The sequence below is a fragment of the Phocoena phocoena genome, chromosome 11 (assembly GCF_963924675.1).
Source record: "Phocoena phocoena chromosome 11, mPhoPho1.1, whole genome shotgun sequence".
Taxonomy (NCBI): domain Eukaryota; kingdom Metazoa; phylum Chordata; class Mammalia; order Artiodactyla; family Phocoenidae; genus Phocoena; species Phocoena phocoena.
In genome coordinates, this window is record NC_089229.1 from 44,218,025 (window position 1) to 44,232,018 (window position 13,994).

The window sequence follows — 13,994 nt, forward strand, 5'->3', positions numbered from 1 at the left end:
TCTCTCCCCTTTCCCCCTTGGTAACCGTAGTTTGTTTTCTACATCTGTGACTCAATTTCTGTTTTATAAATAGGTTCATTTGTACCATTATTTTAGATTCCACGTATAAGCTGTATCATGTGATATTTGTCTTTCTCTGTCTGACTTACTTCACTCAGTATGACAACCTCTAGGTCTATCCATGTCGCTGCAAATGGCATTATTTCATTCTTTTTTTATGGCTGATATTCCATTGTATATATGTACCCCATCTTCTTTATCTATTCCTCCACTGATGGACATTTAGGTTGCTTCCATGTCCTGGCTAGTGCTGCAATGAACATTGGGGAGCATGTGTCCTTCTGAATTACGGTTTTCTCAGGGTATATGCCCAGTAGTGGGATTGCTGGGTCTTATGGTAACTCTATTTTTAGTTTTTTAAAAGAAAACCATCAACAAAGCAAAACGAAAACCCAGAGGATGGGAGAAAATAATTACAAATGAAGTGACTGACAAGGGATTAATCTCCAAAATATACAAACAGCTTATGTGGTTCAGTATTAAAAAAACAAACAACCCAATCAAAAAAATGGGTGGAAGATGTAAATAGACATTTCTCCAAAGAAGACATCCAGATGGCCAAGAGGCACATGAAAAGATGCTCAACATCACTAATTATTAGAGAAATGCAAATCAAAACTACAATGAGGTATCACCTCACACTGGCCATCATCAAAATGTCTACAAACAATAAATGCTAGAGAGGGTGTGGAGAAAAAGGAACTCTCCTACACTGTTGGTGAGAATGTAAATTGGTACAGCCACTATGGAGAACAGTATGGAGATTCCTTAAAAAGCATTCAACACATTTTTGTTAATCCCATTTTCCTTCAGGTACTTATCCAGGCCATAGGTGTTTATATGTGTAGTTGGAAAAAAAGATAGTATGTGCCTTCAAAGAGACTCAAATTTAAACCTTGAAGATGACTATATTCTAAGTGAAGAAACAAATGTAAAAATACTACAGTAATTTATGTGAATTATCATAGTGAAGATACATACAGAATGCAATAGGAACTTAGTGTGTCCAAGTAGCTCTGAGGGAGTCAGAGCAGGCTTCAGAGAGTGACTGATGCTTGAGATGACTCTTAAAAGATAAAATTTGAGTGTATCAAGTGGATAGAGTAGTGCATTCCAGGGAGAGAGATGGACACTTGTGGAGTTATGGCCTAAAATGATTCTTCAGCATTCCCAGTGATTGTGTCAACACCTATTTTCCTGTATTATGTCTCTGTAAGATAGCTAGCATGGTTTATGTTTCTTGAAACTGAAACTTAATCTAATATTCCAGAGCCAGCACATGTTATCCATAGATTTAGAGGTATGATATAATCAGAGAATGACATGGAGTTATTGATAATTAGAAGCCAAGGCCACATGAAGAAGCTGAAGTAGCCCTTTGAATATTATGTAAAATCATGAAGGAATGTGTACACTAAGAATGAAAACTTGGACTTTATAGTAGGTGATAGAATGTCATTGGTGCAAGTCCAACATTTCAGTAACATACACAAAGATGCATTTAAGAATAAGACTTTGGAAGTCGCACTGTAGATTTTCTGAAGAAACACAAACCTGGAAAGCTGGTATGAAGACCAGCTATCATAACTATTCTGAAAAAACAAATGAAAATAAGCTCAAAATGGTTAAAGGCCTAAATGTTAGACCAGAAACCATGAAACTCCTAGAGGAGAACATAGGCAGAACACACATTGATATAAATTGTAGAAATATTTTCTTTGACCTATCTCCTAAAGCAAAGGAAAAAAACAAGCAAAAATAAACAAATGGGACCTAATTAAACTTAAAAGCTTTTGCACAGCAAGGAAACTTTCGACAAGACAAAAAGTTAGCCTACTAACTGGGAGAAAATATTTGCAAGTGATATGAACAATAAGGGGTTAAAATCTAAAATATATAAATGACTCATACAACTCAACATCAAAAAAAAAAAGCCTAATTAAAAAAAAATGGGCAGAAGACCTGAACAGACATTTTTCCAAAGAGAAAATGCAGATGGCCAACAGGCATATGAAAAGACGATCAACATTACTAATCGTCAGGAAAATGCAAATCAAACCACAATGAGTTATCACCTCACACCTGTCAGAATGGCCATCATCAAAAAGAACACAAATAACAAATGTTGTTGAGGATGTGGAGAAAAGGGATCACTTCTACACTGCTGGTGGGAATGTAAGCTGGTGTAGTTATTGTAGAAAAACAGTATGGAGGTTTCTCAAAAATCTAAAAATAGGACTACCATATGACCCAGCAATTTCACTCCTGGGTATATATCCAACAAAACAAAAACACTAATTCAAAAAGATGCACCTCAATGTTCATAGCACCATTATTTACAATTGCCAAGATATGGCAGCAACCTAAGTGTCCATCAACAGATGAATGGATAAAGAAGATATGGTACATTTACACAATGGAATACTACTCAACCATAAAAAATGATATTTGCAGCAACTTGGATGGACTTGGAGGGTATTATTCTAAGTGAAATAAGTCAGACAGAGAAAGATAAATACTGTATGATATTGCTTATATGGAGAACCTAAGAAATACAACAAACTAGTGAATATAACAAAAAAGAAGCAGACTCCCAGAGAACAAACTTGTGGTTACCAGTGGGGAAAGGGGCAATATAGGGGTAGGGGATTAAGAGTTACAAACTATTACATGTAAAATAAGCTACAAGGATATGTTTTACAACACAGGGAATATAGCCAATATTTTATAATAACTATATATGGATTATAACCTTTAAAAATTGTGAATCACTATATTGTACACCTGCAAATCATATAATACTATAGATCAACTATGCTTCAATTTTTTAAAAAAAATAAGATGGTCTGAATGATGGCACCAATGGTTAGAATGTAGAGAGGAGAAGGCTTTTGAGACATATGTGAGAATTAAACAAGATGAAGTGAATATGAGTGATGAGGAAGAGATGTATCTCTAAAGAACACTTCCACTTTCCTTTCTGGCCTGGTGAGAGTGGAAATGGTACACTTTAGGTAGAGGAAGGCAGTGGTGATTTGCCAGTAAGGACAGAGGAAGTAGTGAGTGATGGGTGTGTAACTGGGGAAGATAATGATGAGTTCAGGTTTGATAATGATTCATTATTGATTCATGTTTTCTCTCTTACCCATGATTCATCTCAATTTTTTCTGGTCTCTCCAGTAAAGAAAAACAATGGTTCTGCCTAGGGGCAGGACAGGAATAAAGATGCAGACATAGAGAATAGACTTGAGGACACGGGAAGGGGGAAGGGTAAGCTTGGACGAAGTGAGAGAGTGAAATGGACATATATACACTACCAAATGTAAAATAGATAGCTAGTGGGGAAGCAGCCGCATAGCACAGGGAGATCAGCTCGGTGCTCTGTGACCACCTAGAGGGATGGGATAGGGAGGGTAGGAGGGAGACGCAAGAGGGAGGAGATACAGGGATATATGTATATGTATAGCTGATTCACTTTGTTATACAGCAGAAACTAACACACCATTGTAAAACAGTTATACTCCAATAAAGATGATAAAAAAAAAAAAACAGTGGTTCTGTTCTTCAAAAAAGACATGATTTTCTTAACAACAACAACAAAAAAGGCAGATTCACAAGGACTTTAATGTCTGTGTTTTAGGTGTTCAGATAAGGAGTCACTTTCCTCACCATCTGTTTCACCTGCTGTCCGCATGGAATATGCTGTTCTCCATTTCAGCTACAAAGTTGCAAACACTATTTTCACAGGGGGCTCTGGAACTGATGTCAGGTCTTACTGAGCTTTTTACATTATGGCTCACCATCCAAATGGAAGTAAAAGTTTTGAGGGCTATTGAACAGTAAATGTTCCCCATGTATCACATTACAAAACAGAGACCTGTGTGAAAGAATTTGATGTCAACTTGCTGTGACAATGCAGTGTTCAATTGCCCAAAGAATGTCAAATTCTAAACCTATAGTAAGATTTTTGAACTACATTAAACAGGCAGTGACAGACACTGATGAAATGTTTTTTAAGGACATATTTAACTCAGCTTTTGAGATATGTTCGTTCATCTTTTTCCAACAGTCTTTACTTCTTTTGTTTTATGTTACATTCAGACATATTTAAGGGTAACTCTGAGATGTTTCAAAGTAAAAGAATGTCATGGAAAAAAATACAGGGTCTTTCTTTACGAATATAATCAAGCATCCACAAATCAGGTGCCCATTCTATACATAAAGAATAATAAGGGGTGCTGTTAAATTTCCACTTTAGAACACAGGACATACTAAATTAAGAGAGATATGGAGTTCAATTTTTGCTGTGAACAATTTTTTTCTTTTGCCTCTCTATCAATTCATGGCTTCACTTTAAAAAGCTTCACCTTGTGTTTATAGCATCTTGATCTGCAGTGCCTTCACTAATGCAGAATTCAACATCAAAACAAATATGCCAGATACTTAGAAAGATTTTTTTAGCCCAGAGATTATCAGAGAAATGAGGCCATTCTAAAAGGGAAGATAAAATTCAATCAGTGTTCAACCAAACATGTGAAAGCAATTATGGGTAGAGGGCATCACAGGAATGAATGTTATAGCAGAAGAAAGGTTATAGGACCAGAAAGGAAAAATCAGCTTAAAATATGGAACCAAGGATGACCATTAAAGAATGTGTGATTTGGATAAAATGTTTATATTATTTCTTCCATCCCTTTTATGTTATGTTGAAATTGTGCTGAGAAAGTATGCATTATTTTGCTAACTCAGACTATTAAAATATCATTTTACTCCAAAAACATTTCCGTAATCTGAAAGGCTATTAGAAGACATAATATAAAATCTTAAGTATCACAGCCTAGTGGGAGCTAAGTTAGTGTGTGTGTTTAATTAGAATATTTTATAGTAACCAATAGTTATTATAACAGGTAACTGTCTTAATTTACCTCATGATTATATTAATATGGACAATGTCAAAGACACATGTTAATTGCTACATACATGTTAGCTTAATTTTCATTATCAGAAATAATTTAACATAAATGTCAGAATGCTTTTCTCCGTTTCCCATGAAGTAATGAAGAACAATGAAGTAAAAGACATGTTAAATTTATTCAATTATAAATGTTTTTTGTCTTAAAAGATAGGTTTGAAAATTTTGTATTTTTTTTCTAATGCATATACTTTATCTTGAAGGACAAAACACCTCTTTATTGAATTGTAAAATAAATGGAACCAGGAATCACACATTAATGAAGAGGATTTGCTAGATTTTCAAGTCATAGATAATGGTCTGTAAACTATTTCATGTCTTAGAGTAGATGAAAAGTAAAGCCTATGAAGAGTCCATTAAAGGCCTTTTAAAACATTTAAAAAACTTTTTTTCTTGAATATACAAACACAAAAGTCCAGAAATCAGATGTGTACAGCCTGATTATCACAAATGAACACAACTGTGTAATCACCACAAAAGTTAGAAATGGAACATTACCAGTAGCTCCCTAAAATTTCCCTTTCCAATATCTGTCCTCCTGTCCTACCCAAGGTAATCACTTTTCTGACTGCTCACACCATGTATTAGATTAAGTATCTTTGCCTTTCGTAAACATGGAACTATACCATCAACTTTTTTCTTTTTTTCTCTCACTACCTTTTTACTGGCTTGTATTTATTTGTGGAATGAGTCCAAGTTGCTGTATGTAGCAGCAATTCGTTCATTTTTGTTGATGCATATTAATCATTTGAATGCCTATATAAAGATTTATATACTTATTTTTTAATGGACATATAGAGACTGAAGGATGCCCCGCTTCCATCATATATTGAAGCTCTAACCCTTCACTGTGACTGTTTCTGAAGGTAGGATCTGTAAGAGGTAATTAAGGTTACATGAAGTCATTAAGGGTAGCACCCTAATCTGATAGGACTGTTGCCCTCTAAGAGGAAGAGATCTCTGTCTCTGTCTTTCACTTGCTCTGGCAAGTGAGGGCACAACAAGAAAAGAGCCATCTGCAAGCCAGGAAGAGAAGTCTCACCAGAAGCCAAACCCTGCCAGTACATTGATCTTGGACTATCCAGCCTTAAGAACTCTGAGAAAATAAATTTCCATTGTTTAGGCAACCGAGTCTGTGTCATTTTGCTATGACAACATGAACAAACTAAAATAGACATGCAGGTTGTTTCTAATTTGAGGCTATTCAAAACAATAATTTCATGGGAATTCTTGTACATTCTTCTGCTTTGGCACAAGTATGCGTATATTTGTTATGTATATTTCAGAGGGTATGTGTATGCTCAAATTTAATAGATAAATTAAAAGATTTTATATATATATATATTTTTTACATCTTTATTGGAGTATAATTGCTTTACAATGGTGAGTTAGTTTCTGCTTCATAACAAAGTGAATCAGTTATACATATACATATGTTCCCATATCTCTTCCCTCTTGCGTCTACCTACCTCTCATCCTCCCTATTCCACCCCCCCAGGCGGTCACAAAGCACCAGGCTGATCTCCCTGTGCTATGCAGCTGCTTCGCACTAGATATCTACCTTACGTTTGGTAGTGTATATATGTCCATGCCTCTCTCTCGCTTTGTCACAGTTTACCCTTCCCCCTCCCCATATCCTCAAGTCCATTCCCTAGTAGGTCTGTATCTTTATTCCTGTCTTACCCCTAGACTCTTCATGACATTTTTTTTTCTTAAATTCCGTATATATGTGTTAGCATACGGTATTTGTCTTTCTCTTTCTGACTTACTTCACTCTGTATGACAGACTCTAGGTCTAGCCACCTCATTACAAATAGCTCAATTTCGTTTCTTTTTATGGCTGAACAATATTCCATTGTATATATGTGCCACATCTTCTTTATCCATTCATCCGATGATGGACACTTACGTTGTTTCCATCGCCAGGCTATTGTAAATAGAGCTACAATGAACATTTTGGTACATGACTCTTTTTGAATTATGGTTTTCTCAGGGTATATGCCCAGTAGTGGGATTGCTGGGTCACATGGTAGTTCTATTTGTAGTTTTTTAAGGAACCTCCATACTGTTCTCCATAGTGGCTGAACCAATTCACATTCCCATCAACAGTGCAAGAGCGTTCCCTTTTCTCCACACCCTCTCCAGCATTTATTGTTTCTAGATATTTGATGATTGCCATTCTGACTGATGTGAGATGATATCTCATTGTAGTTTTGATTTGCATTTCTCTAATGATTAATGATGTTGAGCATTCTTTCATGTGTTTGTTGGCAGTCTGTATATCTTCTTTGGAGAAATGTCTATTTAGGTCTTCTGCCCATTTTTGGATTGGGTTGTTTGTTTTTTTGTTATTGAGCTGCATGAGCTGCTTATAAATTTTGAAGATTAATCCTTTTTCAGTTGCTTCATTTGCAAATATTTTCTCCCACTCTGAGGGTTGTCTTTTGGTCTTATTTATGGTTTCCTTTGCTGTGCAAAAGCTTTGACGTTTCATTAGGTCCCATTTGTTTATTTTTGTTTTTATTTCCATTTCTCTAGGAAGTGGGTAAAAAAGGATCTTGCTGTAATTTATGTCATAGAGTGTTCCGCCTATGCTTTTCTCTAAGATTTGATAGTTTCTGTACTTACATTTAGGTGTTTAATCCATTTTGAGCTTATTTTTGTGTATGGTGTTAGGGAGTAATCTATCTCATACTTTTACATGTACCTGTCCAGTTTTACCAGCACCACTTATTGAAGAGGCTGTCCTTTCTCCACTGTATATTCCTGCCTCCTTTATCAAAGATAAGGTGACCATATGTGCGTGGGCTTATCTCTGGGCTTTCTATCCTGTTCCATTGATCTATCTTTTGTTTTTGTGCCAGTACCATACTGTCTTGATTACTGTAGCTTTGTAGTATACTCTGAAGTCAGGGAGCCTGATTACTCCAGCTCTGTTTTTCGTTCACAAGATTGATTTGGCTATTCGGGGTCTTTTGTGTTTCCATATAAATTGTGAAATATTTTGTTCTAGTTCTGTGAAAAATGCCATTGGTAGCTTGATAGGTATTGCACTGAATCTGTAGATTGCTTTGGGTAGTAGAGTCATTTTCACAATGTTGATTCTTCCAATCCAAGAACATGGTATATCTCTCCACCTATTTGTATCATCTTTAATTTCTTTCATCAGTGTCTTATAATTTTCTGCATACAGGTCTTTTGTCTCCTTAGGTAGGTTTATTCCTAGGTATTTTATTCTTTTTGTTGCAATGGTAAATGGGAGTGTTTTCTTGATTTCACTTTCAGATTTTTCATCATTAGAGTATAGGAATGCCAGAGATTTCTGTGCATTAATTTTGTATCCTGCTACTTTACCAAATTCATTGATTAGCTCTACTAGTTTTCTGGTGGCATCTTTAGGATTCTCTATGTATAGTATCATGTCATCTGCAAACAGTGACAGCTTTACTTCTTCTTTTCCAATTTGGATTCCTTTTATTTCCTTTTCTTCTCTGATTGCTGTGGCTAAAACTTCCAAAACTATGTTGAATAAGAGTGGTGATAGTGGGCAACCTTGTCTTGTTCCTGATCTTACTAGAAATGCTTTCAGTTTTTCACCATTGAGGACAATGTTGGCTGTGGGTTTGTCATATATGGCCTTTATTATGTTGAGGAAAGTTCCCTCTGTGCCTACTTTCTGCAGGGTTTTTTTCATAAGTGGATGTTGAATTTTGTTGAAAGCTTTCTCTTCATCTATTGAGATGATCATATGGTTTTTCTCCTTCAATTTGTTAATATGGTTTATCACATTGATTGATTTGCATATATTGAAGAATCCTTGCATTCCTGGAATAAACCCCACTTGATCATGGTGTATGATCCTTTTAATGGGCTGTTGGATTCTGTTTGCTAGTATTTTGTTGAGGATTTTTGCATCTATGTTTAACAGTGATATTGGCCTGTAGTATTCTTTCTTTGTGACATCCTTGTCTGGTTTTGGTATCAAGGTGATGGTGGCCTCGTAGAATGAGTTTGGGAGTGTTCCTCCCTCTGCTATATTTTGGAAGAGTTTTAGAAGGATAGGTGTTAGCTCTTCTCTAAATGTTTGATAGAATTCGCCTGTGAAGCCATCTGGTCCTGGGCTTTTGTTTGTTGGAAGATTTTGAATCACAGTTTCAATTACAGTGCTTGTGATTGGTCTGTTCATATTTTCTATTTCTTCCTGATTCAGTCTTGGCAGGTTGTGCATTTCTAAGAATTTATCCATTTCTTCCAGGTTGTCCATTTTATTGGCATAGAGTTGCTTGTAGTAATCTCTCATGATCTTTTGTATTTCTGCAGTGTCAGTTGTTACTTCTCCTTTTTCATTTCTAATTCTATTGATTTGAGTCTTCTCCCTTTTTTTTTGATTAGTCTGGCTAATGGTTTATCAATTTTGTTTATCTTCTCAAAGAACCAACTTTTAGTTTTATTGATCTTTGCTATTGTTTCCTTCATTTCTTTTTCATTTATTTCTGATCTGATTTTTATGATTTCTTTCCTTCTGCTAACTTTGGGGTTTTTGTGTTCTTCTTTCTCTAATTGCTCTAGGTGCAAGGTTAGGTTGTTTATTCGAGGTGTTTCCTGTTTCTTAAGGTAGGATTGTATTGCTATAAACTTCCCTCTTAGAATTGCTTTTGCTGCATCCCATAGGTTTTGGGTCGTGTGTCCATTGTCATTTGTTTCCAGGTATTTTTTTACTTCCTCTTTGATTTCTTCAGTGATCACTTCGTTATTAAGTAGTGTATTGTTTAGCCTCCATATGTTCGTATTTTGTACAGATCTTTTCCTGTAATTGATATCTAGTCTCAAAGCGTTGTGGTCGGAAAAGATATTTGATACAATTTCAATTTTCTTAACTTTACCAAGGCTTGATTTGTGACCCAAGATATGATCTATCCTTGAGAATATTCCATGAACACTTGAGAAAAATGTGTATTCTGTTGTTTTTGGATGGAATGTCCTATAAATATCAATTAAGTCCATCTTGTTTAATGTATCATTTGAAGCTTCTGTTTCCTTATTTATTTTCATTTTGGATGATCTGTCCATTGGTGAAAGTGGGATGTTAAAGTCCCCTACTATGAATGTGTTACTGTTGATTTCCCCTTTTATGGCTGTTAGCGTTTGCCTTATGTATTGAGGTGCTCCTCTGTTGGGTGCATAAATATTTACAATTGTTATATCTTCTTCTTGGATCGATCCCTTGATCATTATGTAGAGTCCTTCTTTGTGTTTTCTAATAGTCTTTATTTTAAAGTCTATTTTGTCTAATATGAGAATTGCTACTCCAGCTTTCTTTTGGCTTCCATTTGCATGGACTATCTTTTTCCATACCCTTGCTTTCAGTCTGTATGTGTCTCTAGGTCTGAAGTGGGTCTCTTGTAGACAGCATATATATGGGTCTTGTTTTTGTATCCATTTAGCTAATCTGTGTCTTTTGGTGGGAGCACTTAGTCCATTTATATTTAAGGTAATTATCGATATGTATGTTCCTATTCCCATTTTCTTAATTGTTTTTGCTTTGTTATTGTAGGTCTTTTCCTTCTCTTGTGTCTCTTGCCTAGAGAAGTTCCTTTAGTATTTGTCATAAAGCTGGTTTGGTGGTGCTGAACTCTCTCAGCTTTTGCTTGTCTGTAAAGGTTTTAATTTCCCCAACAAATCTGAATGAGATCCTTGCTGGGTAGAGTAATCTTGGTTGCAGGTTTTTCTCCTTTATCACTTTAAATATGTCCTGCCAGTCCTTTCTGGCTTGCAGAGTTTCTGCTGAAAGATCAGCTGTTAACCTTATGGGGATTCCCTTGTGTGTTATTTCTTGTTTTCGCCTTGCTGCTTTTAATATGTTTTCTTTGTATTTAATTTTTGAGAGTTTGATTAATATGTGTCTTGGCGTATTTCTCCTTGGATTTATCCTGTATGGGACTTTCTGTGCTTCCTGGACTTGATTAACTATTTCCATTCCCATATTAGGGAAGTTTTCAACTATAATCTCTTCAAATATTTTCTCAGTCCCTTTCTTTTTCTCTTCTTCTTTTGGGACCCCTATAATTCGAATGTTGGTGCATTTAATGTTGTCCCAGAGGTCTCTGAGAGTGTTCTCAGTTCTTTTCATTCTTTTTTCTTTATTCTGCTCTGCAGTAGTTATTTCCACTATTTTATCTTCCACATCACTTATCTGTTCTGCCTCAGTTATTCTGCTATTGATTCCATCTAGAGTATTTTTAATTTCATTTATTTTGTTGTTCATCGTTGCTTGTTTCATCTTTAGTTTTTCTATGTCCTTTTTAAATGTTTCTTGCATTTTGTCTATTCTATTTCCAAGATTTTGTATCATCTTTACTATCATTATTCTGAATTCTTTTTCAGGTAGACTGCCTATTTCCTCTTCATTTGTTAGGTCTGGTGGGTTTTTATCTTGCTCTTTCAACTGCTCTGTGTTTTTCTGTCTTCTCATTTTGCTTATCTTACTGTGCTTGGGGTCTCCTTTTTGCAGGCTGCAGGTTCGTAGTTCCCATTGTTTTTGGTGTTTGTCCCCAGTGGCTAAGGTTGGTTCAGTGGGTTGTGTAGGCTTTCTGGTGGAGGGGACTAGTGGCTGTGTTCTGGTGGATGAGAATGGATCTTGTCTTTCTGGTGGGCAAGTCCACGTCTGTTGGTGTGTTTTGGGGTGTCTATGGACTTATTATGATTTTAGGCAGCCTCTCTGCTAATGGGAGGGGTTGTGTTCCTGTCTTGCTAGTTGTTTGGCATAGTGTGTCCAGCACTGTAGCTTGCTCGTCGTTGAGTGAAGCTGGCTGCTGGTGTTGAGATGGAGATCTCTGGGAGATTTTTGCCAATTGATATTATGTGGAGCTGGGAGGCCTCTTGTGGACCAGTGTCCTGAAGTTGGCTCTCCCACCTCAGAGGCACAGCACTGCCTCCTGGCTACAGCACCAAGAGCCTTTCATCCTCACGGCTCAGAATAAAAGGGAGAAAAAGTAGAAAGAAAGAATTAGTAGAAGTAGAAGGAAAGAAAGAAAGAAAGAATTAAAGAAAGAAAAGAAAGGAGGGAGGGAGGAAGGAAGGAAGGAAGGAGGGAAGGAAGGAAAAAGGAAAGAAGGAACATAAAGTAAAATAAAACAGTAAGATAAAATAAAATAAATTTATTAAAGTAAAAAATAATTATTAAGAAAAAAAAAACGGACGGATAGAACCCTTGGACAAATGGTGTAAGCAAAGCTATACAGACAAAATCTCACACAGAAGCATACACGTACACACTCACAAAAAGAGGAAAAGGGGAAAAAACCATAAATCTTGCTGTCAAAGTCCACCTCCTCAATTTGGGATGATTCTTTGTCTATTCATGTATTCCACAGATGCAGGGCACATCAAGTTGATTGTGGAGCTTTAATCCGCTGCTTCTGAGGCTGCTGGGAGAGATTTCCCTTTCTCTTGTTTGTTCTCACAGCTCCGGGGGCTTAGCTTTGGATGTGGCCCAGTCTCTGCATTTAGGTCGCCTGAGGGCGTCTGTTATTCGCTCGGATAGGACGGGGTTAAAGGCGCAGCTGCTTCCGGGACTCTGGCTCACTCAGGCCGTGGGGGAGGGAGGGGCACGGAGTGCGGGGCGAGCCTGCGCCGGCAGAGGCAGGCGTGACATTGCACCACCCTGAGGCGCGCCGTGCGTTCTCCCAGGGAAGTTGTCCCTGGATTCTGGGACCCTGGCAGTGGCAGGCTGCACAGGCTCCCTGGAAGAGGGGTGTGGATAGTGACCTGTGCTTGCACACAGGCCTATTGGTGGCAGCAGCAGCGGCCTTAGCGTCTCATGCCCATCTCTGGGGTCCGCGCTTTTAGCCACGGTTTGCTCCCGCCTCTGGAGCTCCTTTAAGCAGAGCGCTTAATCCCCTCTCCTCGCGCACCAGGAAACAGAGGGAAGAAAAGTCTCTTGCCTCTTCGGCAGCTACAGACTTTTCCCCGGACTCCCTCCTGGCTAGCTGTGGCGCACTAACCCTCTTCAGGCCGTGTTCATGCCGCCAACCCCCGTCCTCTCCCTGCGCTCCGACCGAAGCCGAACCTCAGCTCCCAGCCCCGCCCGCCCTGGCGGGTGAGCAGATGAGCCTCTTGGGATGGTGAGTGCCTGTCGGCGCCGATCCTCTGTGCGTGAATCTCTCCGCTTTGCCCTCCGCACCCCTGTTGCTGTGCTCTCCTCCGTGACTCCGAAGCTTCCCCCCTCCGCCACCCGCAGTTTCCACCCGCGAAGGGGCTTCCTAGTGTGTGGAAAGATTTCCTCCTTCACAGCTCCCTCCCAGCGGTGCAGGTCCCGTCCCTATCCTTTCATCTCTGTTTATTCTTTTTTCTTTTGCCCTACTCAGGTACGTGGGGGGTTTCTTCCCTTTTGAGAGGTCTGAGGTCTCTGCCAGCGTTTAGTAGGTGTTCTGTAGGAGTTGTTCCACGTGTAGATGTATTTCTGGTGTATTTGTGGGGAGGAAGGTGATCTCCGCGTCTTACTCTTCCGCCATCTTCCCGGAAGCCTCAAAAAGATTATCTTTTTAAACTCCCAGCATCAGTGTATGACTGTTAACAGTTCCAGTTGATTTACATTTTAATTACAACTTGCTACTGGCAATCTCTTTAGTTTTAACTGTTTCGGTTTGTATTTCCTGGTGTCTCCAGTGACTTATAGGGTGGAACACTTTTTCATGATTATTGGCTATTTTGGATATCATTTTATGTGAGGAATCTTTTCAGTCATGTAGCATTTATTTTTTTCTACTGGATTGTCTTTCTCTAAATAATTTATAGTAGTTGTTAATATTATTTTTATTTCCTGTCAAATGATATTTTTTCCTAAAGGTCTTCTGATATAACTTCATATATTTTAAAGTAATGGCTCGTTAAAGTAAGTACTAGTAGCTCCTAGTATTTCCTTTTATTTCAAGTGATGGCATAAAAAATAATTTGTGTGTTC